This window comes from Aedes aegypti, chromosome 2 (assembly GCF_002204515.2).
Source record: "Aedes aegypti strain LVP_AGWG chromosome 2, AaegL5.0 Primary Assembly, whole genome shotgun sequence".
NCBI classification, from domain to species: Eukaryota; Metazoa; Arthropoda; class Insecta; order Diptera; family Culicidae; genus Aedes; species Aedes aegypti.
Genome location: NC_035108.1, coordinates 465,009,468 through 465,035,907, shown reverse-complemented (window position 1 = coordinate 465,035,907; position 26,440 = coordinate 465,009,468).

Here is a 26,440-nt window from a genome sequence, read left to right as displayed (position 1 = left end):
CAGAAAGCCGAATCGATGAGTTTCAATAGAAACTCGATGTTTCAGAGTTATGCTTTGACGTTCATCAATCCAGTTTACTGAAAATATCAGCCCGGCATATTTTACCAAATTTTGCTTATTTCTGCGAGCTACAATTTAGTGCGAACGGACAGATCACAATATTAGACGAACTACTAAATGTCATCACATAAATAAATACTTTAGATTAGTTCAATGAAATTAGTTTTTGTAGAACATTCGTAAAAAATACCAAGTTTTTTTTAAATCACTATCATCATCATTAAATGACAGAAACTGTGAAAGAGCGCTATCAAGTAGTTGCCATGAATTTCAATCAAATTTTGTTTACCAAGCACACAAGATATTCTGTACAAGATATTAGTAAAAAAATAGTTAACCAATACATTGCAGAAAACAGCAAATGAATTCGTTGAAAAAATGACCAGTTCCATAATACTAAACAAATTTCATTCAGTGCGAGTAGCGTAAGTGGAAGACAAATGCGAGAAATACGATAACGCTCATCTACGAGTTGTGAAACGTGTATTTCACTAGTATTTCATAGAGTTGCTGAATTAAAATTATGATCTTGTTTGTCAAAATGAATATTAGGAAAAATACGAAAAGCTGTTTTCTGTGTAGCATTCTGTAGATCAAATTTGAAGTATTTGAACAAAATTTTAGTAGAAACATCTAGATATGGACAAACAATTCGGAGTGCTGGCATTTTAAAGATTTCGTTGAAGAATGAATTTTAAAAATTGCAATCGTAAACTGATTTTGAGAGATTCATATAAATAATCTAATATGTAGTTTCATTTCGTTTATGGACATTTTGCTTCTTGTTACTCCAGCACAGTAAAATTATTCGTACTGAAAACATTACTCAGTTCTTGCTAAGATTGCTCACGCAATGAGTAGCATTTCTTGGTTTCTTTATGACGAAATTTGTACTTTACTAAAGCGAGTATTTTGAAAGGTTAAATTGTTTAAAATTTAGTACTCTTCTGAAAAAGGATTCCTTCAAAAAATTCAGAACTGTTCACGGCAGCATTGATTTCAAAATCTCTGATGACAATGCCACTAAACAAATAAATTCACTGGATCTTGAAAAAATGTTTCCCTGCCTGTTACAAACAACTTTTCTGTGTGTTGAACAATTAAACAGTAGTTGACAAAAACGAAGGTTTTTTCAGTAATTAGAGCAAATATTTCTTCATTACTACTACAAGGGTTTCTCCATGAATATTCCAAGGATTTCACGATTTGATGAAGAATTCCACTGTTGTCTCCTCCAGGAAATTTTCAACAGATACCTTCAGGTATTTCTACTAGAATTAATGCTAAAGTTACACCCGGCATTCCTCTAGCGATTATTCCAGAAATGTGTTCAGGAATAAATTAAAGATTTATTTTAGCATATTTTTCCAATTTGTTGTTTTGAGATATCCGCAAGATATATGTTTAGCCATTACTCTTGATAGTTTTCTGAGATTCTGTCGCGATTCAATCCATCATCTCCGTAATTAATTACTCCTCTGATCCCTTTCTAAGAAACTTCGTCCAACGATACTTCTGAGAACACTCTTAAGAGTTCTTGGATTTTTTCAGAATCATTTTTTATTAGATTCTTTTTAAATCGCTGACAAATTGTTAGGGACATCGCTAGACAACTTACCGAATAACACCCTGCATAAATATTGGTATAAGACTTGGAGAATACAGAGACATAATATTGGAGAAATATCTTACTTCCGAAACAACTGATGGATTGTATTCCAGGATTAACTGTTGAAAAATAAAACTTTTGCGAAAAAAAAAAACAAAACTTCTTGACAAATTTTCCGAAGCACTTTTTTAAAAGACCACAAGAAAATTTTTTATTGAAAAAAATCTTAGATAGAAATCCTAAAAAAAAAACTTTCGTTACTTTAGTTGAAAATCCACCGTATAAATTGATTTAAGATAATGCCTCGATTAATTCCTGAAAGATACGAAAAGTGTTCTGCTTCGCTCACGTTCACAGTTGATCAACGAGAGTAAAATAATTTTATTTTGTACTAATGGTTCCAGCAAACTTTGTCTCAGTGTGTTATACACACAATCACGTCGGAACACTTCGAGAACCTAACTGTGAAGGAATCAGGCAAATTCGCTGTCACGTTCCCAAGCCATTTCGTGACATACAAACACCATTATATTTTTATTTATACAGATTGGTAAAAGCATCTATCTTCAATTCTCCATTTGCCATACAATATTTTTCACACTTATCTTGTAGGACTCCTAGTAGCATTTTGGCTGTAATTTAGCGTTGAATGATTTTGAACTGATGTTCCAGAACAATAAGTTTCTTTCGTGTATTTCAGTATTTCAGAAAAAGTCACCAGGAAAAACATTTTCCAATGACTTTTTTCATGGGAAGGACGACATTAGCAATATTCAATTGTCAAAGTCGCGTGATATTCATGACATTTAACAGCTCTGGTTGGAACTCATAATTGTCATATATTTCAGGGTGGTTAACGTACTGGTCATCTGATATGCACCCTTCTTTATTTGATTGGCTGTTCTTATGGATTTTACCGTCCTCAGCATTTTCGGCAACATGTGAATAGCCGAAAATGACCAAATACCTCCATCTTTTGGTTGCTTATCGTTCTTTCTAATTCACCATCCGTCCACTGAAAACTATTATAGCGCCCATTTGAACTGCTCCACTTTTCGGAGAAACGGGTCATTCGGGGAAATGACATTCGGGAAAACGGGTCATTCGGAGAACTGGCGTTCGGAGAACCGACATTCGGAGAAATGACATTCAGAGAAAAGTAGCACAATACCTTCCACAATGTCATCGTTCTTCTTATTGAACTACAGATCTTCTATGGAAGTATTCTGAGAGAGTGCCAGTATTTTTTTTTTAATTGCGGGCCTTGAAACTTACGGACGTGGGTAAGATTTCGGAATGCTGAAATCAGATTTAAAATGGCAGAAAATAATTACTTTGCGGAAAACCTTTATAGCGAAATGAATCTTAAGTGTCAGCAACAGGTAACATGTTTGACTTCAAGCTTTTTAAGATTCATTTAGCAAATTTATTCATTTGCTGACGGTGTTGATAACCTCAGGTGAATAACGAGAGAACTGAGAAATAGTTTGATCGAAAAAAACTAAAGAAGAATATTGTGCTTATTCTAAATATTGGATAAGTTAAGACGAGATGATTGAGGGGGCAAAAGTACCCGACCAGAACCACATAACAAGGTTATAACACATTCCTAACAGCAGCAGTTATAAATAACAGAAATTGATATAATTTTGTTATCAAGATGGCTTTGTTCTCAACTTGTTATATTTTTAGTAACACATTTATAACAACATTTGTTATATTTTTGACATCGCATTTATAAGTTTGTTGTAAATAAAATCCGGTGTCATAAACAGTAACATAGTTAGCAATAATTTTGTTATATTGTAACATCCTTGCAACACATTCTGTAATAATGTTGTTATAATTATAACAGGGTTTGCTATATTTAAGTTTAATTTGGTGCAAATTTTGTTAGAATTTTTGTTATTTTAACTACTAACGGTGCATGTTTTATAACAACTGGTGTTATAAAAAAATCATATCAGGGTAACACATTCTGTAATAATCTTGTTTCATCCATCTGGTCGGGTAGGCTTACTTTAATTTGGGATCAGCTCTTCTCGACTAAAAGAACAAAGCAGAATGCAAAAAGTAGCATGAAACGCCAAAAACATTTCTGAATCCAATATTCAATTAGCACCACAACCGCAAAGATTACTTATGCTGCTTTTATTATAGCCAAAAAAAAAATTAATTTGAACGGTGCTGTTTGGGTTAAAAGTTCACATAGGGACTGTTGTAACTTCATTTTTCAATTTGGGACTGCACCAACTTTATATTTTTCCACAATATTTGCAAAAAAAAAGTCATTTGGTGGTCATTTCTGAGGAAAGGAGGGTCTAACCAATGATCACGGTCCATACAAATTTTTTAATGATTTGTATAGACGAAATACCACGAGGGGGGGTCTGAAAGTCCGAAAAAAATTACCACGATGGACAGCCCCTTAGCGTAGTAAAGTATATATTGAAACATGAATGTAGCGAAGATAAAAGGAATACCGTAATTTCGGGTGAAATTGATCATTTTTCACGGTTTTTCTAGTCTGTTTTCTATAATGTTAACAATGCCAAACAACTAAATTCAGGAAAACAAGTACGAAGATGAGCCTCATCGACTTATGTACCGAAATTTTCTAACAAATGTCATGTTAGTGTTAACAAATACCTATAAAATAAAAAATCAGAGGATCTCATTTCGGGGTGAAATTGATCACTTGTCAATGCCATTATTGTTAGTTTCCAAAACAACTCTATATGATAAATTTGAGCTCCCTGAATCCGAATATGCTTGTAAAATTCTTAACAATGCAATATTTATATAAATAACGAATAGTTGAATTTCAAGAATTACGCGGAAAACGCCTAAATGTATGCAATTTCCTAAGGAATTCAATGATATCTAACAGAAATTCAATTATTTCAATCATATGAGCTAATTGGTACGAGTTCTGTTGATGAAATCTGGTTTGGGGATATATCTCAAGCATCCTCACAAAATTTCAGGTTTATACCATGTTCAAATCCATGCTTATAAATAGAAGTTCATAGGTGTTTGTCAATACTGCACCGTGCATGATTTTGAAATTTTTCGTTATTTTCATAGTAATAAACATTCTTTAACGCAAAAAACTTCACAACACACAATTCTACAATAGTTACGACAAGCAACGTTCATTTACTGCAGCTTACATTGATATTTGTGCTCCATTACGAATAAATAAAATCGTGTGATACGATGATCAATTTCACCCTTCTGATCAATTACACCCGATTACAGGACAGTTATGATTTTATGGGCAGTAAAACGTGTACTGAATGTTGACACGATCTGTTGTAAATCGTTTTTCTCTGCATTAGTGAAAATCAATATTTTTTAATCGTTCTGATTTAACGGCTACGCAGTCTTTGAGGGAATCAAAGACTACGTAGCCGTTAAATCAGAACGATCAAGAGTTACAGTCGAACTTCCACCAGTTTAATATTTTTTAAGTAGATGAAAAAACCGAATTTAGTACTATACCATTTAATTCCACTAGAGTTTGTATCCTTTGACAGATACGCGTATTTCGACCTCAACTGTAAGGCCGTCTTCAGTGTCGTGTACTAGACTCAACACGACACTGAAGACGGCCTTACAGTTGAGGTCGAAATACGCGTATCTGTCAAAGGATACAAACTCTAGTGGAATTAAATGGTATAGTACTAAATTCGGTTTTTTCATCTACTTATAGGTATTCTACTAAACAGCTCGAAGATTTATTATCAATATTTGTTTTTCAAAAAAGGATCTTTTCACTGTATACTACGTTTATAGTTGGTGAATTAAGGAGCGCACACTATAAGCGAAATGTGTCTTTTTAGAATTTACGTCACGATGACGAAAGGCTTCCACTATCTCGAACATTCTTGAAGAAGTTTCACTTCACCAATTCCGGGTCTATTAACGAAATTTTTGAAAATACAATAGTCACACAAAATCAATGGCACTCTAAGGTTTCATTTGTGTTTCTTATATAACGGAGAATTGCTGTTGCAAATCCACGCCAAAGATATCAAAAACAAATCAAGCACTAAAGCTGCCAAATACTTTGAAGAAGCGCGTACTTTTTCGAGACAGCGAAACAGTTTAATTACTGATGATGGTGTTACATATCTATCATTCATCCACTGTTATCCATAACTATTATTCATTCCTTGGGTCTCATAAAAAGGATAACCACGTCACGATGATCATGTATTTAAGCTACATGTCACTTAAATTTCCATTGAGATTTTTACAATCCAGGTCGCGTTATTATGATTCTTACAATGTTTTAGAATAAAATTTTTTGAAACATATCCTTTAAACAAAGTTATATAATGGATTTCTATTACATAGTATTCCATGACAGCGAAATAAACGACCTCGACTGCATATTTCACAGTCATTATAAATATTGCCAACTCACTCTATTGATTTTTCAACAAGTACCAACTCATCATTAATAAAACGAAAATTTCGTTCCGATAGTGAAGCACAACTACATCCAAGCACACAACCAAAGGCAACAGCATCAGAACAGACGATGTCAGCAAATCACTCGTTCTCACAAGACCAAATTTAATTGGATTCATGAAGAAAATTAATTGGAACAACTTTTTCACAATTTATTTCAAACGAACCTGCTCCAAAACCATTTACCAGCAAGGATAAATCACAGAGCGCACTTTTTTTTTCTCACGTCCCACCTAAAACATCCAAATTGCAATCTCACTATTCGTTACGAACTTTTGTTAGATGAAAATCTTGCCCATAAGCCAAGCAATACCTTCCATTTTCTTCACAGAGACAATGTTCTCCAGCGGCAAAACGTCCAAAAAAGGAACTCAAATACATAGACGCTTCGTTTCAGTTTCGGTGGCGGTATGTGCATGGAACAGATTCCCGTTTCCCCCTAGCTCCAACCACCTGACCCAAACCTCGACATATATCACTCCGGATTACAGTGGAAGATTGAAATTAAAGAAAAACAGGTGGATTATATTATGATTTTAATTTCGTGTTCGATTCCTCCACGGATGCAGCGCCAAGCAGCGAAGACTTCAACATCTCGTGTATGTACTACCAGCCAGGATAACACACTTCCCAGCAATCACACACAGGGCAGAACACTATTCGCCTGGAAAAGCCGAACATACAACAGCAGCTCCTTTTGGTTGGGTTGTTCTATGTAGCAAGCAGGCGGCAGTGATGATGAGCGCGAGCAATACAAGAGATATAAAAAAAAAGCTCAACGATCACCAGGATGCCTCTAGTCTGTGGAATAAAGATAGGGAGAGTGTATCAATTATGGGTGCAATATGTCTAGACGTCTATCATATGAATAAAAATCAGATTTTAGCCGCGTTTCTTAAACGTAACCATGACTTGTTAATGTTGATTACCAGTTTAAACTTCAAATTTAGACGAGATTTTATCAAATTAATTGATGTAGAATAAAATAAATAAGAAGCTAGATACCATCAAAGGTAACAAACAACTCCTGGGATAATGGGAACAAGCTGAATATTTCGAATATTTGTAAAAAAGTTTATACATCGAACAATTGAGCCTTACAGATTAAATCCGAAATCAATTTCGATAATAACTCTTGCAGAGCTTGCTCTGGATGTTCTTCAGGAACTGTTCAAGAGATTGTCCCATTAAGCGTTCGACGGTTAATCAATTAATTATATTACAAGTACAATAATGTATCAAGAAACTTTTCAACTAAATATGGAATAATTGGTACTATAACTATAATTGATACATCTACCCTATCTACAAGCAGAGCCTGCTTTTCCTTGGATACGTGTGTTATATTTTCCATCGCGCACACAGCTTCCTGGGATATGATGAGTTCCGAAAAGAGCGAGAGCACGAAACCGATGACGACGACACCGGCGACGATTATGACGGACCATCAAATATGAGGAAGGAGGAGTACAGCGGAAGGGGGTGGTAGCCAGCGGAAAAATTATACGTATAGAGAGCTGACTCCTTTCGGTTCACGTTCGGGTTCTTCAAATAGAAATCCCGGTCTGGCTGGGTTTCGTTCGGGATGTGGCTGTGCTCTACTAGGGTAAGGGGCTCTCTCAGCAAAAAGATAAGAGGCGCCTTCTCAGGAGTTGGGTCCATCATCGATGCTGATGCTGAACGATAAAGGCGTGGGAAGGGTTGTCAGATGATTGCAGCAGCCAAAATGCAGTGTAGAGTGATGAAATGATAATTCGTGGAAAATTGTGTTCCGTCGGGACTCGGGATCGGGAATGGTGTGTGCGCTATGGAATGGTGATGGGTTTAGCCTTGTTTGACGGTGCTTGCTGTATCGATATTGGCTGGTTAGATGGTTTTAATCAAATGTTTGATTTTAATTGGACCGGGATATGCTTCGGATATCTTTCTTTGCAATGTGAATTAAAAAGATTGAACTAATTCATCGAAATCTTGATAAACGAGTAGATATGAGCAAACGATGGCATTGTTTACAGGATAAATTGTTTTGCTGTGAAAATTAATCTTCTGTTTGAAATTTGAATCAATTGAATTACTTAGATGAGAAAAACTACTGATTGAACTTTAACACTTCATTTCACATTTGCAAAAGAAAAAATAAAATATTAATCTTTAAACTATATCTTATTAGTGGATACGAGTAACTGACACTGAAGTCAAAATATGCGTATCTGTCAAAGATAAGCATTTAGGAGCGTAATTAAAAGGTACACTGTACTCCATCTACTTTTAAGTTTCTCTTTAAACTATATATTGTTTATCTTGACAGATAGGCCTATTTCGTCTGCGACTTACAGACTTCTTCAGTGTCGAGTGTTCGACTTTTCTTTTGCAAAAGTGAAATGGAGGGTTAAAGCTCAATTAGTAGTTTGTTTTCTTAAATATACTCTAATAATTGCTACCATAAATTTAAAAAAGTGTAGTACCTAAATAAGCTAGAGCACACCTTTAAATCTTTCTCCATCTAAAAGTTTTCAAGTGACCATCTTCAGGATTTTCGAGGAATTATTTTAGAATTTGTTTCATAATTTCGTGCGAATTCATTCAATTTTATCCGTGGTATCTACTGTACTTCTTTCCGATATTTAATTAGAAAACACTCCTGACATATTCATGAATTCCTCCATAAATTCCAATTCCTGCGGAATTCCTCCGATTTTTTCTGATTTTTTATAAAATCGTCCTGAAATGTCTCTAAGAACTGCTTCGTCTAGAACTTCCTCCTGTAATTATTACAGAATTTACGCCCTTTGAATTTTTTTTAGCATTTGCTGAGCAATTTCACCAGGATTTTTCTTAACAATGTAAGTGACATATTGCCCTTGAACAAAAAACCAAGGAAGCTCATGAAGACAGACTCAACTATTTTACAATTAATATGTTCGAATTTCCTCTAAAGGATATATCCCAGGAAATTCTTGGTTATACGCTCATGAGTTCTTCTATAATTTATTAAAATATTTTTGGCATTTTCCCCAAACTAATACGCTACCCAGACAACCAAAATGTACGTATAACGAAACCACCTGGACGCTTTGTATGTGCAAAATTTCACTTATAACATGTCGCGAAAAGGCCTTCTACATAGAAAAGTGGAGCCGATATGCATGCATATATTATGTGATGAATAATAACATACAATGCGAGTGTATAAATATTCTACCGGACTAACCTGTGATCTTATGCGACTTAACTTATGATAACAAATGTTGATTTGACAGCTGCTACGGATTGATTCGACTTACTTTGTACGAGTGTACGGGACGAAACAAAATGTACAAATGAACTCAGAAAAAAAGGGTTTTATGCGAGGAAACTCATCAATCTGACGAGTTTATCCACGGTGTTTTGCGGGTTTGATGTAATTAGTATGAATAAACGAACTTTCGCATGAACTTTCATGCGATTTCTGGTTGTCTGGGTAAACTTAATCATTGTTGTTTTCATGTCAATTTTTTTTTTTGGAAATTATGTTAGGAACTTCTTTTAGTATGTGCTATATTTCTCTAGAATTATCTCCAAAAAATCCTCCAGGTATTCTATGAATTTTAAAAGACTTCTACAAAAATGATTCCATCAAGTGTTTATCCTAATATTATTTCGGAAAATAATCTTGAAGATACTTCAAGAATTGTGTTTTAAACTTTCCTCCAACGTTTCGTTGAGAACTCTTGATCAACAATGTCTCCGATGACATTTCCAGAGGTACTATCGTTGGGAAATTAGATACCATTTTCAACTCGAGCTTTGAAAGAGCAAAACTAACAGGTGTTCAGTAAAAAATGAAAATGATTTCAATACCTTTCTAATCTAATCTAATCTAATCTAAGCGCTTGCACAGCCAATATTGATAAGCATCCTGGAAATACCTAAATTTATTCAGGTATTTTCTTGTCAGTATTAATATTTGCAGAATATCAACGATATGATACAAATATTAAAATGGCCAGGCCCACTGTGCAGACTTTGGGGTTGAAGAAGATTGAAAAAAATCGTGACGATTAGATTATTCACGCATGAATAAACTGATAGACGCAATTTTTTCAATTTTAAAAAGGAAGAAACGGGGACAACCGTACCAACCGTTTCAATTTAGGGTTATAGGTAAAATCGTTGGAAGTGGCGTTGCTAAGAAAGTTAATGCACACCTCATTGTTGTTCTCCTGGGATGAGACAAAGGCATTTCTTCCTTATGTCCTGGCTCTGGAGCCTTGGTTAAAGCGCCTTTGCTCGCTCTCTGAAACGAGATGAAAAATAATGTTGCTCCTTTCCAGCTAAACGGAAACCAAAACCGTTAACCATAAATTTGAAAACATTAATGCAATATAATGAACATAATTTCAAAAATAATTGTACAAAAGGTTTCTGTAAAAATAAAATAGGAACTACAAAAATATTATAACATGAGCTACCAAAAGCAAGACCATGTATGCAGTTTGAATAAAAATGTTAATACTGAGTATTAAAAACGATCTCACCAGATCTCAGTTGAACACCAACGTTTGATGGTTTCGTATTCAATGATCATAGATCCCGCTTTTCCGCCAATCATTGTAAGTTACACTTGAAGCAATCGACGGGAGTGTTTTCATTTCTGGGGGCCTTGAATTATTGACGAATTGTTCCGTCTGCTGTTTATGTAACCGGTGCCAAGACTGAGTGTTGGTTTATCCACAAGCCAAGGTCACTTCCTCCGCCTAAACTCGGGCTCACAAATTGATGGAAATCCGTTATTTTCGGAAACAGCAGCAACACTCGAAACACGGAAACGACAACACATCCATAGTACTTCCCACCGATCGTTGTTTTCTGTTTTTCTTCCGCAACAACGAATGTTCCAAATAATCTTAGGTCACGATAAAATGCACTTATTATGAGTATAAAGAATCGCAGCTTTTCTCGAATCAGCCATTTTCTTATTTCTCACAACAGCTGATTTTAAATCACTCGCGGAGACGGAAAAAACGTGACATTCAACTTCAAACACAACCGTTCGCGAGCGCGGCTTGCTGCGATCTCTCTGAAAATGATTTCAATACCTTTCTGTAATCAAAATAAAAAGCGAATTTTTTAATAAGAGAATTCTACACTTTAAGCCTGGTATCCACATCCTAAGTACAGCGCTCAAGTACAACATGTTGTTAGTTACCAAAGTAATTTTGACAGCTGATGCAGAATGAGCGAAGTGTCACTTTTACTTACGGAATAATTGAGCGGCACATTTTTCCGTATACGGAATAGAGTGATTCCAAGCAACAGCACCAAAATTTGGTAAATTTTTTAATTCATTTTTTTTCTATTGAGCTGAAACTTTGCACAGTTTTCCAGTTCCATCTAAATCGTCATTTTCCGATATGAAATCTTCAAGTTGAGTCACGACTAACTTTTCAAAAGGGTGTATGTGAAAATGGTTCAAAAATATTCAAAAAGCTGCACAGCAAAAACGGTTCGTTCGATTGTTAGACAACTAAAGAAACAAAGTTAGACAACCAAATAAAGATTCCAAAAAAAAATACACACAGTAAAAAAAAAATTTTTTTGCATTAAAAAACATAATTTTTGACACAAAAACTCAAATATCTCAAAACCCTATCGGAATACCAACGTAATTTTTTGAGGGAAAACGGTCCATTATGTTAGCTATCTACCATAAAAATTTGGTGATGGTAAACCAATAAACAAAAAAGTTATGACATTTCAAACATGTCACAATTTTCACATTTAGTAGAAAAAAAAATTTTTTTCGGTGTAAATTATTACGGGAACCGCAGTTTGTTGCTGATTTTATTGTTAAGGGCCTTGCTGAATTAAACAAGTCGTTTTCATGTATTCATTAATATTATGTATATTATATGTATAAATATTATATGTATATGTATATATGCATAAATTAAAATGATTTAACAGATTACACGAAAATATTTTTTTTTTACCAGGATATTTTTTTTTTAGAGGATGATCGATGAGTTTCTAAATGTTATATATTAACTTTAAAAGTTTTGGATTTGGGTATGCGTTATGAGATCATGAAAACATTTTATTAATACTTATTTATTTATTTATTGTTATTCAATTTTTTTACAATATCGAACACTTTTGCATCATTATCAGTACAGTTCGAGTATAGTTTTGCTTTAATTTTATTTTCTGACAATGGAATGAAACAGTGAAATTTTTGGGTTCCTTGCATCGTTTTCGCGTTATTATATTGCTCGCTGAGCTCTGATGCCGTTAATTCGTACTCTTCAGTAGTAGTAAAACAAAATGATAATTTTGTTAAATCTTCTTCTTTTCTGCGATTCGCCCAATCAAATAGTTCTTTTGCAGTTTTAATTGGATGCTCACGTTCTTTGGTTAAACTTGCTCTTGTGGCCATGCGCTTTATGGTTCCTCCAATAGCATCACAAGGACCTTTGCCATGTGACGTAGCAAAGAAATGCCATTCTGCATCAATTCCGTACTTTGATTTAAATTGACATAGGCTCGAAAAATTCTTACGGTTTTTGTACTGCGATGCTGCTCCATCAGACATGAAATATATCTTTCTGATTTCTTTATCCTTATCAACGCGTAAAAAGTTAATCATTTTGGCAATGAACAAATTTACAGATACTGAGTCGTGTCTTAAATCTTCGGAAATTACAATAAAACTAAAATGTTCAATTTACGTATTTCCATTGAAATAAATAACGAATGGATGAATTGCACTTCATCTTGCAATACAAAGCTATAGTTTTCAGAAAAATCACAATTGACTAAAAATTCACCATCTTGTAATGTATTTTTCGTATTTTTTAAAAAGCGGGATTGCTCTGTTTTAATAAAGTCGTGAGGAATTAAACTTTCTAATTTCAAGCAAAAAAATGACACAAACTCATCTACAGGTTTTACAATAGTTTCTAGGTCACACCTATCCGTGGTCACCCATTGCTCAAATGATAACTGATCAATATAAGTTTCTTCAAACTCAGCGAATAAAGTATTGTCCAATGATGAAGAATCTGGACAATCCGAACAAGATCGTAGATAGCAATTTGATGAAGTATTTTCACACAAAAGACTACCAGTTAACATTTTAATATCCTTTGATAAATTGATTCTTTTCAAACTATGTAAGATTAGGTTAATATTTTCGTGTGTTGTGCACACACAAACATTATGTGTTCCTGAATTGGATAGAAGCTTGCATTGCCTTGGACGAAGGCTTGCAAATGAGGAAAAACCTACCTTAATATTTTCGTTAATTTCCTTGAAGCGTGTATACGCTTCTTTCAAAGTAGTCATCATTAATCGTTTTTGGATTGCTTGACGCTTTCCATCTTTTTTTACAGATACATAATTTTTTTGGCCAGGCATAGCTCTACTTACTTCATCGTCTTCAAAATATTGAATTATTTTTTTCTTTTGTCTCATCTGTTAATGAAGTACTTGACCTAGCATTTTTGGTTGCAAGACAGTTATTTTTGAATTGTTTTGCCTCTTTTGCTGTATTTCTATTGGTTTTGAACTCATCAATGGCGTCTTGAATAGACCACGAGCTTGGCAGCATCGACAAAATCAATAATTTTTCTTTCCTTGTCGTGGCTAGATTCGAGAACCTTTTCTTCATATTCATAATTACCTCATCGTAGTCTGTATTTTCCACATCCTCAGGTCCTAATTTGAAGAGGTTTCTTCGTACAGCTTCGTTGATTTCACGGTATTTTTTCTCGGGATAATTGACGTAACCCATCTTGGTCCATTTAATCGGAGTCACTTTTATTCCAGCTATCCCTTCGTTGAAGCGTTCGATGTTGACCTTCTGGATGCACTCATCTTCTGATTGATTTGTTGAAACAGATGTCGCTGATGGTACCGTGGCAAGACTATCTGCACTTGGTACTTCTGGTAACTCCTCAGCTGTTGTCGGTGCATCTAGTAATTCCTCAGTTGTTGTTGTTTTCGAACTTCCTGCAACCTGATCCACCGATGATGTACAGATTGCCCGTTTGTCAACGTTTAAACGGCAGGACGTACAAATGCGAAGTTACTCGCTTTCTCCCAAATACGATTAACAAAGTCTATTCTCTACCAAGGCGGGTCTATACCCAGGTGTAATCAGATTTTAACTTTGTGGAGAAAACCAGCGCCGAGAAAACCGACCTGCTTTACGTATACTAGATCACCTGGGTATAGACCCGCCTTGTTCTCTACGAGGTAAACTTTTTACAGGTAAACTAGTCGTATACCTGTATAGAAAACTTTATTTGTAGCTTTTGTCTTCAATATTAGATTTCTTATAGGTTTCTTTTATCAAAAGGTTTCAACACTATTGAGAGAATTTTTCTTCAGTTACGTACAATAAAAAATATGACACTATCAAGACTTTAGATCACAACACTGGATCGCGTCTAACTTTCTAATAGATGCTATAATAGTTATGAATAATTAAATAAAATATCATGAAAACAACTTGTTAACCTCATGTGGTACCCTTAACAAAAAATTCAGCAACAAACTGCGGTCCTAAAAAAAATTAACAATGAAAAAAAAAATTTTCACTTAGTGTCAAATTTGTGAAATATTTGAAATGTCATAACTTTTTTGTTTATTGGCTTACCATCACCAAATTTTTATGGTAGATAGCTAATATAATGGACCGTTTTCCCTCAAAAAATTACGTTGGTATTCCGATAGGGTTTTGAGATATTTGAGTTTTTGTGACAAAAATGATGTTTTTTAATGCAAAAAAATTTTTTTTTACCGTGTGTATTTTTTTTTGGAATCTTTATTTAGTTGTCTAACTTTGTTTCTTTAGTTGTCTAATAATCGAACGAACCGTTTTTGCTGTGCAGCTTTTTGAATATTTTTGAACCATTTTCACATACACCCTTTTGAAAAGTTAGTCGTGACTCAACTTGAAGATTTGATATCGGAAAATGACGATTTAGATGGAACTGAAAAACTGTGCAAAGTTTCAGATATTTTTGAAATGGTCGATCAGAATCGACTTGCATGCCTCCGTGGAATCCCTCGCGGGGATAGACACGAGTGGCACGATTTTCAGAAAGTCCGTTCAGTTACTTGGTTACGCCGACGACATTGATATTGTTGCACGCAACTTTGAGACGATGGCGGACACGTACATTCGACTAAGGGCTGAAGCTAGGCGAATCGGGCTGAACATCAATGTGTCAAACACGAAGTACATGATAGCGAGGGGCTCAAGAGAAGACACGGCACGCCCCCACCTCGAGTTCATATTGACGGTGATGAAATCGAGGTTGTCGAAGAATTCGTGTACTTGGGCTCACTGATGACCGCCGACAACGACACCAGCAGAGAAATCCAGAGACGCATCGTTGCTGGAAATCGTGCCTACTTTGGACTCCGCAGAACGCTCCGATCGAGCAAAGTTCGCCATCGCACGAAGTTGACCATCTACAAGACGCTGATTAGACCGGTACTCCTCTATGGGCACGAAACATGGACCCTACGTGCAGAGGATCAACGCGCCCTTGGTGTTTTCGAACGGAAGGTGTTGCGGACCATCTACGGCGGAGTGCAGATGGAAGACGGAACGTGGAGAAGGCGGATGAACCATGAATTGCACCAGCTGCTGGGAGAACCAACCATTGTCCACCTCGCAAAAATTGGGAGGCTGCGGTGGGCCGGGCATGTCACCAGAATGTCGGATACCAACCCGGTGAAAATGGTTCTCGAAAACAATCCGACCGGCACAAGACGACGTGGTGCGCAGCGAGCAAGATGGGTCGATCAAGTTGAGGATGATTTGCGGACCCTTCGCAGAATGCGTGGCTGGCGACGGGCAGCCATGGACCGAGTCGAATGGAGACGTCTCCTACGTACAGCAGAGGCCACCCAGGCCTTAGCCTGACTGGTAAGGTAAGGTAACCAAGCATTTTGTAATCGAAATTCATTTATTTCGTGTTGACGATAAATGGCCAACATAAAGGTGACAAAACACAGACAAAAGTAGAGAATTAAACCTCTATACAAGACAAGCGAAGGAATTCGTAAATTGCGACCAAATGATGAAATCGTGGGTGCCCAACACTTCTCTAACTGGAACCATAGGGTTTCTTTACCCAGTGTCGCAAGAGTATCCAAAAGTTCCGCTCTGAAGGCGTCCATATCCGGGCATTGCCAAACTATGTGATCAATGTCATCATAACCGGAAGCGTATCTGTTACAAATATAACCATCGCGAGGTTAATCCTGTGCAAATGTGCGTCTATGGAGTACTGATTGGATATAAGTCTTGCCATCACGCGAAAAAAATCTCGACTTACATCCAAGCCACCATGCTCACAAAAAAAACTTCAAAAACTATGGAATGTAACCACCGTTTATTTAGCTACCTAATAGCTTTGCCAACCGTGAAGAGAACTTTGACGTACTAAACAGGCTTTGGAAAGTTCAACGATCATTGACACACGAGCCATAATTTTATCCCATTTATCCGCCTGCATTCACACAACACGCATGATAGTTGTCGTTTGTGGCCACGAAAGAAGCCAAGCCAGACACACACCACCACATGTTTGGTGCCGATTACTGTGTGTCACCACTTGCAACATTTGCTGACACACTCTCATTCCGATCAAAAAACAAAGGTGAATGTTTTCCATTTCTATTATGTTTACAACCAAAGGGTTGTTTCGTGATCCAATAGATTATAATTAAGTTGTTTAAGGTTGCATTACCAGAAAATATGAAATTTGTTATCAATTTTATGAAAAAAAAATACATCAATCGAATAGTTCGATACAGTTTTTGTTTGTGAGAGTTGCTGCTTTTGAACACTCTCGTAACGTACCAAACGAGAAAGTAAATTTAAACATTCTTAGGGTTCTCCGACTGCGATTTGCTACGAACTGTTATGATTCACAAACTCTCTGAATATGGTTCGATCAGCTTATTAGGATCAAAATCCAAACACTAGTACCGTAATCCGGGGGCAAATTGATCACTGGGGTGAATTTGATCAGGTCGGTTTCAAATAGCATTTCCTTTCAAGGGTGCTTAATACTTCGTTGCCATCACAGACATTCCATGTTTTCAAGTTTATAGATGTTTTATGATGGTTTTAAACTATTTCATTTTTATTAAGGTCAGTTTTGCATAGAAATATGCACAGTTTTTGAAGGTGTTAGCAATACTGTTGGAAATGTCGGTACCAAACAATCCGCTGGTGCTAAGCCTGCAAATAATTTTTAAGTGTTAAAAATGTGGAGTTAGATTTAGTGTGAACTGCTGAACTCATTTTTGAAATCGTACATCATTACAAGAATAGTTTTTGCTCGTGAAACCGTTTATTGTTGAATAACGTGCTCATTTCAAGGGAAATTGCATACATTAAGGCGTATTAGGCGTATTATATACACAAGTTGTAAGAATTTTGACATAATTTTCAGATTCAGGAGACCCAAATTTAATAGATAGGGAAATTTTACATTCTAAAATATGCTTTATTATGTAGTGATCATTTTCGCCCCAATGAGTCATTTTCCATTTTTGATATTAAAACTAATTTTATGAAATGTTAAATGTTATTTCATAAAAAATCGATTACGTAAACTGATAGAGATCAATGAAGTACTGATTTTACCGAAAAAAAAATTGACAATTTTTGAATCCCAAAAGGAATTATGACAAAATGTTTTGATAAAGTGATCAATTTGCCCCCGGATTATGGTACTACATGAAAAAATAATCGCGTGAAATTCATCTATCATAAATCGCACCTTCCTCAGCGCCCATTTTTGCGAAAGAATCCGCCTTCTCATTGTCATAAATTAAGCAATGTGAGGGGACCTATCGAAAGATAATCTTGTATGATTTTTAGACCAGTGCACACTTCTACTCTCTTATTTTTGAAAGAAAGTTAGATGTATGCTTTACAGGTTTCATCGATCGAAGAGCCTCAACAGAATTGAGACTATCCGAGAAGATGAAGAAGTGGTCTGTGGACATGTTGGAGATCATCTCCAAAGCCAAGTTGATTGCTGCCAGTTCAGCAACATAAACCGTGCAAAAGTTCCTGAAGTTTTCGGAAGGCGGAAGAGATTGCATACGAACATTGACAACAAACATTGAAGCACAATTTAAGAATGTTTCGTAAAAAACATTACGACTGTAATAAAATACAAAATTTTCTACGAAATGAATCTACGGAACCATAACGTTGCAGAAAGCAACAAATGATTCCGTTGAACTAACGATCAGTGTCGTAATATTGAACAATTTCCATTCAGTGCGAACAGCGTTAATGCAAACGCAACGAACCAATCCATCAATTCCGTAATAAATTACTCCTCTGACCCCTTTTGAAGAAATTTATTAAGAATTCTTGATGGATTGGATTTATGACAAGAATTCAGCCAAACATCAGATATTTCTGAGAATACTCTTAAGAATTCATTTGGGGTTTCCTTTGAGTCTTCCTTCTTTCATCATAATCCATGAAGAAATATCTTTAAAAGAACTTCCGAGCCATTCCAAAAAGAACTGTTGAAAAATTAAGCAAAACTTCTTGTGACCCCTGAGGAACTTTTTGAGGTGATCACAGAAGAATTTTGAGAGAAAATCCTAGATAAAGCTTTTACAAAAAACTTTCCTTGCAGTAGTTGAAAATCCCTTGAATAAATTTCGGCAGCAGCCACCGTTATAATGATTTAAGATGATGCCTTGTATAATTCCTGTGAGATACGAGAGCTGTCCCAAAAAGGAATGGTCAACCTGTTTCGCTCACGTTCACAGTTGATCAATAGTTTGATTCAACATCAGTAAAATCTAATCAGCATTTTAATTCGAGAGTTAAGAAAAAGCCTTACTTTAAACTATGAAAAATAAAATACAATAAATCTCTTAGGCTGATATTAATTTGACTTTGACTTTTTAATACCCCCACCCCACTCCTTAAATTTTTTGCAAAATTTGACGACAATTAGAGAAAGCAGTTTGAAAAAAAAATCGAAATCTGGAGGTTGCAAGAAAACTTTTTAACAAATCCAATAATTTTTAATATTTTTCAAATTTAAATGCTTATTTTTAATTGTCCCCCCTAAAAAATATATGATTTTTTTTATTTAGTTTGTGAAAAAATTAAGAAAATTTGAACGAAATCAATTAAGACTAAGGGAACGCATTTCTACTAGTCTTGCTCTTCTAGACATAGAAAAATCTTTCGACAGCGTTTGGCATGGAGAAAACGTGCTCTCCATAAGTCGATATGTCCATAAGTCGATAACTCCATTAGTCGATGTCACGTGAGAGGTAAAATCCTCTCCATAACTCGATAAGCAAAAACAACCTACGGCAGAAAATCCCTTCAATAAAAAGTAATTAATTCTTCAAGCATTTGGAAAAAAAATAAATGGTAGTTTTCAAAATAATATCAGCCAAATAAAATTGCTTTAGTGTATAAGTAATCATAAAAGTATTGGATATACAAAAATTTGATCCTTCGATTTTAGAAGTTTTTGAGTTGGTATATTCTATAACTCGATAATTCTATAAGCCGATGATACTTTCAATATAGAGTTGTGGAGAGTCGACTGGAATAATTTTAGACAAAAATCGTTGCAATCTTCTATTGCCTTTGAAAGCGTTTATTCTTCTCATAAGCAGGTGAATTCAACTCACCTGTAAAAATTTTGAAAGCCCAATTAAATTTTACAAAATTAGGATGATAGTATTGTCTAACACAAACCACCTGATTATAAAAATTGAATGTAATGTTTGAAACAATAGTAATGAAAGCTTAAATAAATGAATATACAAACACTACAATTTGTTTGGAAAAAATAGGGTAATATTCACATTATTGCGGTATTCCTTATTATTGCGGTACACGAATTGAACCCTCATTGATGATAATGAAAGCTTATAATATTCTCAAGCAGTACCAAATTAATGCATTAAAAATTAAACGATCATTTTGATCTTTGGAAATACAGTTTTAAATGGTGCATTAAGAAAAGTCTATATTGTTAACCGGTCCCTCTACCTACGGAACGGATTTCATGAGCATGAATTTAAAAAAAAAAAAAAACAATTAAATGCAGCAGTTATATCAATTCATGATGGATGTAGTTACATGATAGATGTTGAATTTTGAAGAATTGTAATGAAAATTCTGTATATTCAAGAAAAACCATATACCGCAATTTTGAAAATGGCTATTTGCCTATTATTGCGGTATCTGTAAATCACATTAAAAACTTCGAAATTTCAATAGTCTTATTGAATGTAATTGCGAGAAACATTTTTTCATACATTTATTCATTCAAACAAAAGATTTCTGTTTATCTTTACTCTGTAGTTTCTCTTATTTACGAATATATTTGAAACTAGTGGTCCCGACAAACTTTGTCTTGCTATTAAGAAGGTTGCTGAAAAACGTCATGAAACATCCCATACACAACTGGTTGCTCCGTTCACTACCATTTATTCTAACTTCCCCGGTGAATATCCTGAGCTTTTTATACACACAAACACGTCTGAACACTTCAGGATCATATCTAAATAAAAAATCCGATGGCCCGTTCTCAAGCCATTTCGTGACATACAAACACCATTCTAACTTTATTTATATAGATAACCACAATATTTTAACGAGAAATCACGAAAACTGATAGCAAATCGGTACACATGCCATAAACGCTTTGATCAACAAAGAAACAGGATGACCGCAGGGAAGAAATCTATCAAAATTGCATTGGATTGGTGAAAACTAGTGAAAAACCTATTTTAAAGGCACCGAAATTGTAGGGTATACTTAAGTAAACAAATTATGTTTTTCATTTAGCGACTAGTGGTCTCAAATTCTGGTGGAAAACCTAGTTTTTTACAATAACATTGTCCAGCTATGATGAAAGAGAAGACAAAACCGGCAAAAAATCATTCGATTCTGTTGATTTGTTTTCGAATAATTACATAAAGTAATCAAATAGTTTTCTTTGAAAACCATACCACGTTTATAGTTGGTGAACCATGAAGCACACACTATAAAACAAACGATTGTTCTCAGAAATTGCGGCTTAGATTTCACTTTTCGAGACAGCAAAATAGTTTCATTGTTGATGTTATTGCATAACTATTTTTAACCCACTACCATCCATAACTATTATTCATTCCTTGGGCTTCATAAGAAATGACAATCAGTTAAAGCAAATCCGGTATTCAAGCTATATGTCAGTTAAATATCCATTAAAATTTTTCACAACCAAGGTCGTTTCAATTCGATTATTACAATGTTTTAGAATTAAACCGTTTGAAACACATTCTTTTAAAAAAAAAATTATAGAACGGATTTTCATTATATAACGCCCTCGATTGCACATTTCGCAGTCATTATAAATATTGCCAACTCACAATATTGATTTTTCAACAAGTACCAACTCATCATTAATAAAACGGAAATTTCGTTCCGATAGTGAAGCACAACTACATCCAAGCACTCAACAAAGGCAACGGCATCAGAACCGACGATGTCAGCAAATCACTCGTTCTCACAAGACCAAATTTAATTGGATTCATGAAGAAAATTAATTGGAACAACTTTTTCACAATTTATTTCAAACGAACCTGCTCCAAAACCATTTACCAGCAAGGATAAATCACAGAGCGCACTTTTTTTTCTCACGTCCCACCTAAAACATCCAAATTGCAATCTCACTATTCGTTACGAACTTTTGTTAGATGAAAATCTTGCCCATAAGCCAAGCAATACCTTCCATTTTCTTCACAGAGACAATGTTCTCCAGCGGCAAAACGTCCAAAAAAGAATCTCAAATACATAGACGCTTCGTTTCAGTTTCGGTGGCGGTATGTGCATGGAACAGATTCCCGTTTCCCCCTAGCTCCAGCCACCTGACCCAAACCTCGACATATATCACTCCGGATTACAGTGGAAGATTGAAATTAAAGAAAAACAGGTGGATTATATTATGATTTTAATTTCGTGTTCGATTCCTCCACGGATGCAGCGCCAGGCAGCGAAGACTTCAACATCTCGTGTATGTACTACCAGCCAGGATAACACACTTCCCAGCAATCACACACAGGGCAGAACACTATTCGCCTGGAAAAACCGAACATACAACAGCAGCTCCTTTTGGTTGGGTTGTTCTATGTAGCAAGCAGGCGGCAGTGACGATGAGCGCGAGCAATACAAGAGATATATAAAAAAAGCTCAACGATCACCAGGATGCCTTTAGTCTGTGGAATAAAGATAGGGAGGGTGTATCAATTATGGGTGCAATATGTCTATCATATGAATAAAAATCAGATTTTAGCCGCGTTTCTTAAACGTAACCATGACTTGTTAATGTTGATTACCAGTTTAAACTTCAAACTTAGACGAGATTTTATCAAGTTTATTGATGTAGAACCAAATAAAATAAATAAGAAGCTAGATACCATCAAAGATAGCAAACAACTCTTGGGATGATTGTAAGATATTCTGAACAAGCTGAATATTTGTAAAGAATAGCCGGTGAGTTCGTTTATACATCGAAAAATTGTGCCTTACAGATTAAATCCGGAATTAATTTCGATAATAACTCTCACAGAGTGGGTGTTCTTCAGGAACTGTTCAAGAGATTGTCCCATTAATGCATTGAACGTTGATCAATTAATTCTTCCAAGGATTCCTCATATTACAAGTACGATGATGTATCAAGTAACTTTCTCAAAATTTCCTCCAACAATATCTACAGGGTTGTAGGAATTCTGTAGGAATCACGTGAGAAAATATCTAGAGGTTTCTCTAGAAATGCCTTGAAAGATTGCACCATTGATATTTTCAACAATCAAAAATAAGATTCCTGGTAACTCCTCCAAAAATTCTTACAGTGATTTCTCCATTGTTATATGTACATTTTAAATTGAACCTCAGCCCAAATTTTCTAATGTTTTGATATCCCAAAACTGTTTTAAACACGCTATTCAACTAAATATGGAATAATTGATACATCTACCCTATCTACAAGCAGAGGCTGCTTTTCCTTGGATACGTGTGTTATATTTTCCATCGCGCACACAGCTTCCTGGGATATGATGAGTTCCGAAAAGAGCGAGAGCACGAAACCGATGACGACGACACCGGCGACGATTATGACGGACCATCAAATATGAGGAAGGAGGAGTACAGCGGAAGGGGGTGGTAGCCAGCGGGAAAATTATACGTATAGAGAGCTGACTCCTTTCGGTTCACGTTCGGGTTCTTCAAATAGAAATCCCGGTCTGGCTGGGTTTCGTTCGGGATGTGGCTGTGCTCTACTAGGGTAAGGGGCTCTCTCAGCAGAAAGATAAGAGGCGCCTTCTCAGGAGTTGGGTCCATCATCGATGCTGATGCTGAACGATAAAGGCGTGGGAAGGGTTGTCAGATGATTGCAGCAGCCAAAATGCAGTGTAGAGTGATGAAATGATAATTCGTGGAAAATTGTGTTCCGTCGGGACTCGGGAATGGTGTGTGCGCTATGGAATGGTGATGGGTTTAGCCTTGTTTGACGGTGCTTGCTGTATCGATATTGGCTGGTTAGATGGTTTTAATCAAATGTTTGATTTTAATTGGACCGGGATATGCTTCAGATATTTTTCTTTGCAATGTGAATTAAAAAGATTGAACTAATTCATCAAAATCTAGATAAACGAGTAGGTATAAGCAAACGATGGCATTGTTTTCTGAATAAATTGCTTTGCTGTGAAAATTAATCTTCTGTTTGGAATTTGAATCAACTGAACTACTAAAGCCTGATTTGCTACTGAAAAGGAATCGCTAAAGAAATTTCTCGCCGATTCCTTGCAGAAATTTTCTACAGCGACACCCATTTGAACTGACAGTTCTTAAGTAGATGAAAAAAACCGAATTTAGTACTATACCATTTAATTCCACTAGAGTTTGTATCCTTTGACAGATACGCGTATTTCGACCTCAAAAGTCGAGTCTAGTACACGACACTGAAGACGGCCTTACAGTTGAGGTCGAAATACGCGTATCTGTCAAAGGATACAAACTCTAGTGGAATTAAATGGTATAGTACTAAATTCGGTTTTTTTCATCTACTTATAGGTATTCTACTAAACAGCTCGAAGATTTATTATCATGACAGTTCTTTCCAACTTCGTACTGCGATCAGAAAAAAGCGCCTTCTTGATCGATTCCTTGCAGAAATTTCCCATGCATCAAGATAGGCCGATAAATTACTTGTCAGCAGCGAATCAGGCTTTAGATGAGAAAAAACTACTAATTGAACTATAACACTTCATTTCACATTTGCAAATAAAAATTAAATAAAATATTAAAAATCACAATAGCAAGGCGAGCAAATACCTTTAAACTATATCTTATTAGTGGATACGTGTAACTGACACTGAAGTCAAAATACGCGTACCGTCGGACGGGGCTACTTTTGATTCCAGGGGCTACTTTGGACACTCACCTTTTGTATTTATTAGCAGCGTAAATATTAATCTGAGCAATTTTGTGTCTTCAGCACTTTTATTAACCAATATATGCTCTTCCACCAGGCATGATTTTTTCTTGGAACAACATCAACAATAACAGGATAAACAAGAAAACATTTCGAAAAAGCCCCAATAAATATTCACAAGGTTGGTTGGTTGGTTTAACTTTATTAACGAGATTTTTAGCCCTAGGCTAGTTCATCTCGGGCTTCACAAGGTATAAAACATTGGCTATACAAACCTATTGGGAGCATCACAAAACTATCGAATCGTCATGTTTCATGAAAATCTTGTGATTTTTTTTTTTTTTTTGCTAAAAATTGTTGTTTTTGTTGTTTTATTAAAATAATTGTTCAAAGGTCTTATTTTTGCGACTTTTATTTTATTATAATGTTTTGGTTTGTGTATTTTACAACATGAAAAAAATAAAATAAATATTTGTAAAAGTGAATAGACATAAAACACACATATTTCAATTCGTACCAATGCCAAATTCACAACATAAACTCCAAAAAACTATTTTTCGTCATATTTTACATGTATTTGTTGTACAGAACAGTTGCATCCTTCAAATGCTTAAATTAAACTACTCTTAAGCCAGCCCTAAACTGCTAAGAAGCTAAAAGCATATTACAAAAGCAAAGTTACTTTTTTACGATCTTGCTAAACTATACTTCATAGATTACTTTTCAAATAAAAAATAACTTACTGGTATTAAATTAGTTACCGGTATTAATGTGATCCTTCAACATATCGTTCATATAACAGTATGAATAGAAAAAAAAGAGTTTTTGTACATAACTTATTTATAATCGCAGTACCTAGTAGTTACGTCGTTCGTTTATGTCAACTTGAAAATCGAGCATTCGTAACTGATAGTTCCATTTAAGAGGAAGTTGGAAATTTAAGTTTCATACTGCAAACTGAGAATAGTGAATGGCATGTTTCGTTGATATTTGTTTTATATGTGTAATTGATTCTAGCTTTGCAATTTTCTACATTAAGTTTATCAATGAAAAATATTCAATAACATCACTGTGGACGACAATCTATTGAATCAGTTTGAAAGTTATAAGGAAAAATCATTTCATTAGCAAATTGTGAAAGTGTCCAAAGTAGCCCCTTTTTTGTCTTGAGGGACACACTTTTGTCGCTATTCAAGCATTTTTGTTATTTCTTGATGGATTTGCTTCATATTTTGCACATTTGTTACGTACACATACAACTTAAATAAAGGCAAAAATTATCAACATCTATCCATAATTATAAGAGTTACAAATCCTCAAAGTTAAAGAATGTGGAAATAATGTCAAAAGAAGCCCCGTTTGACGGTATCTGTCAAAGATAAGCATTTAGGAGCGGTACACGGTACTCCATCTACTTTTAAGTTTCTCTTTAAACTACATATTGCTTATCTTGACAGATAGGCCTATTTCGTCTGCGACTTACAGACTTCTTCAGTGTCGAGTGTTCGACTTTTCTTTTGCAATAGTGAAGTGAAGGGTTAAAGTTCAATTAGTAGTTTGTTTTCTTAAATATACTCTAATAATTGCTACCATAAATTTAAAAAAGTGTAGTACTTAAATAAGCTAGAGCACACCTTTAAATCTTTCTCCATCTAAAAGTTTTCAAGTGATCATCTTCAGGATTTTCGAGGAATTATTTAAGAATTTGTTTCATAATTTCGTGCGAATTCCTTCAATTTTATCCGTGGTATCTACTGTACTTCTTTCTGATATTTAATTAGAATATACTCCTGACATATTCATGAATTCCTCC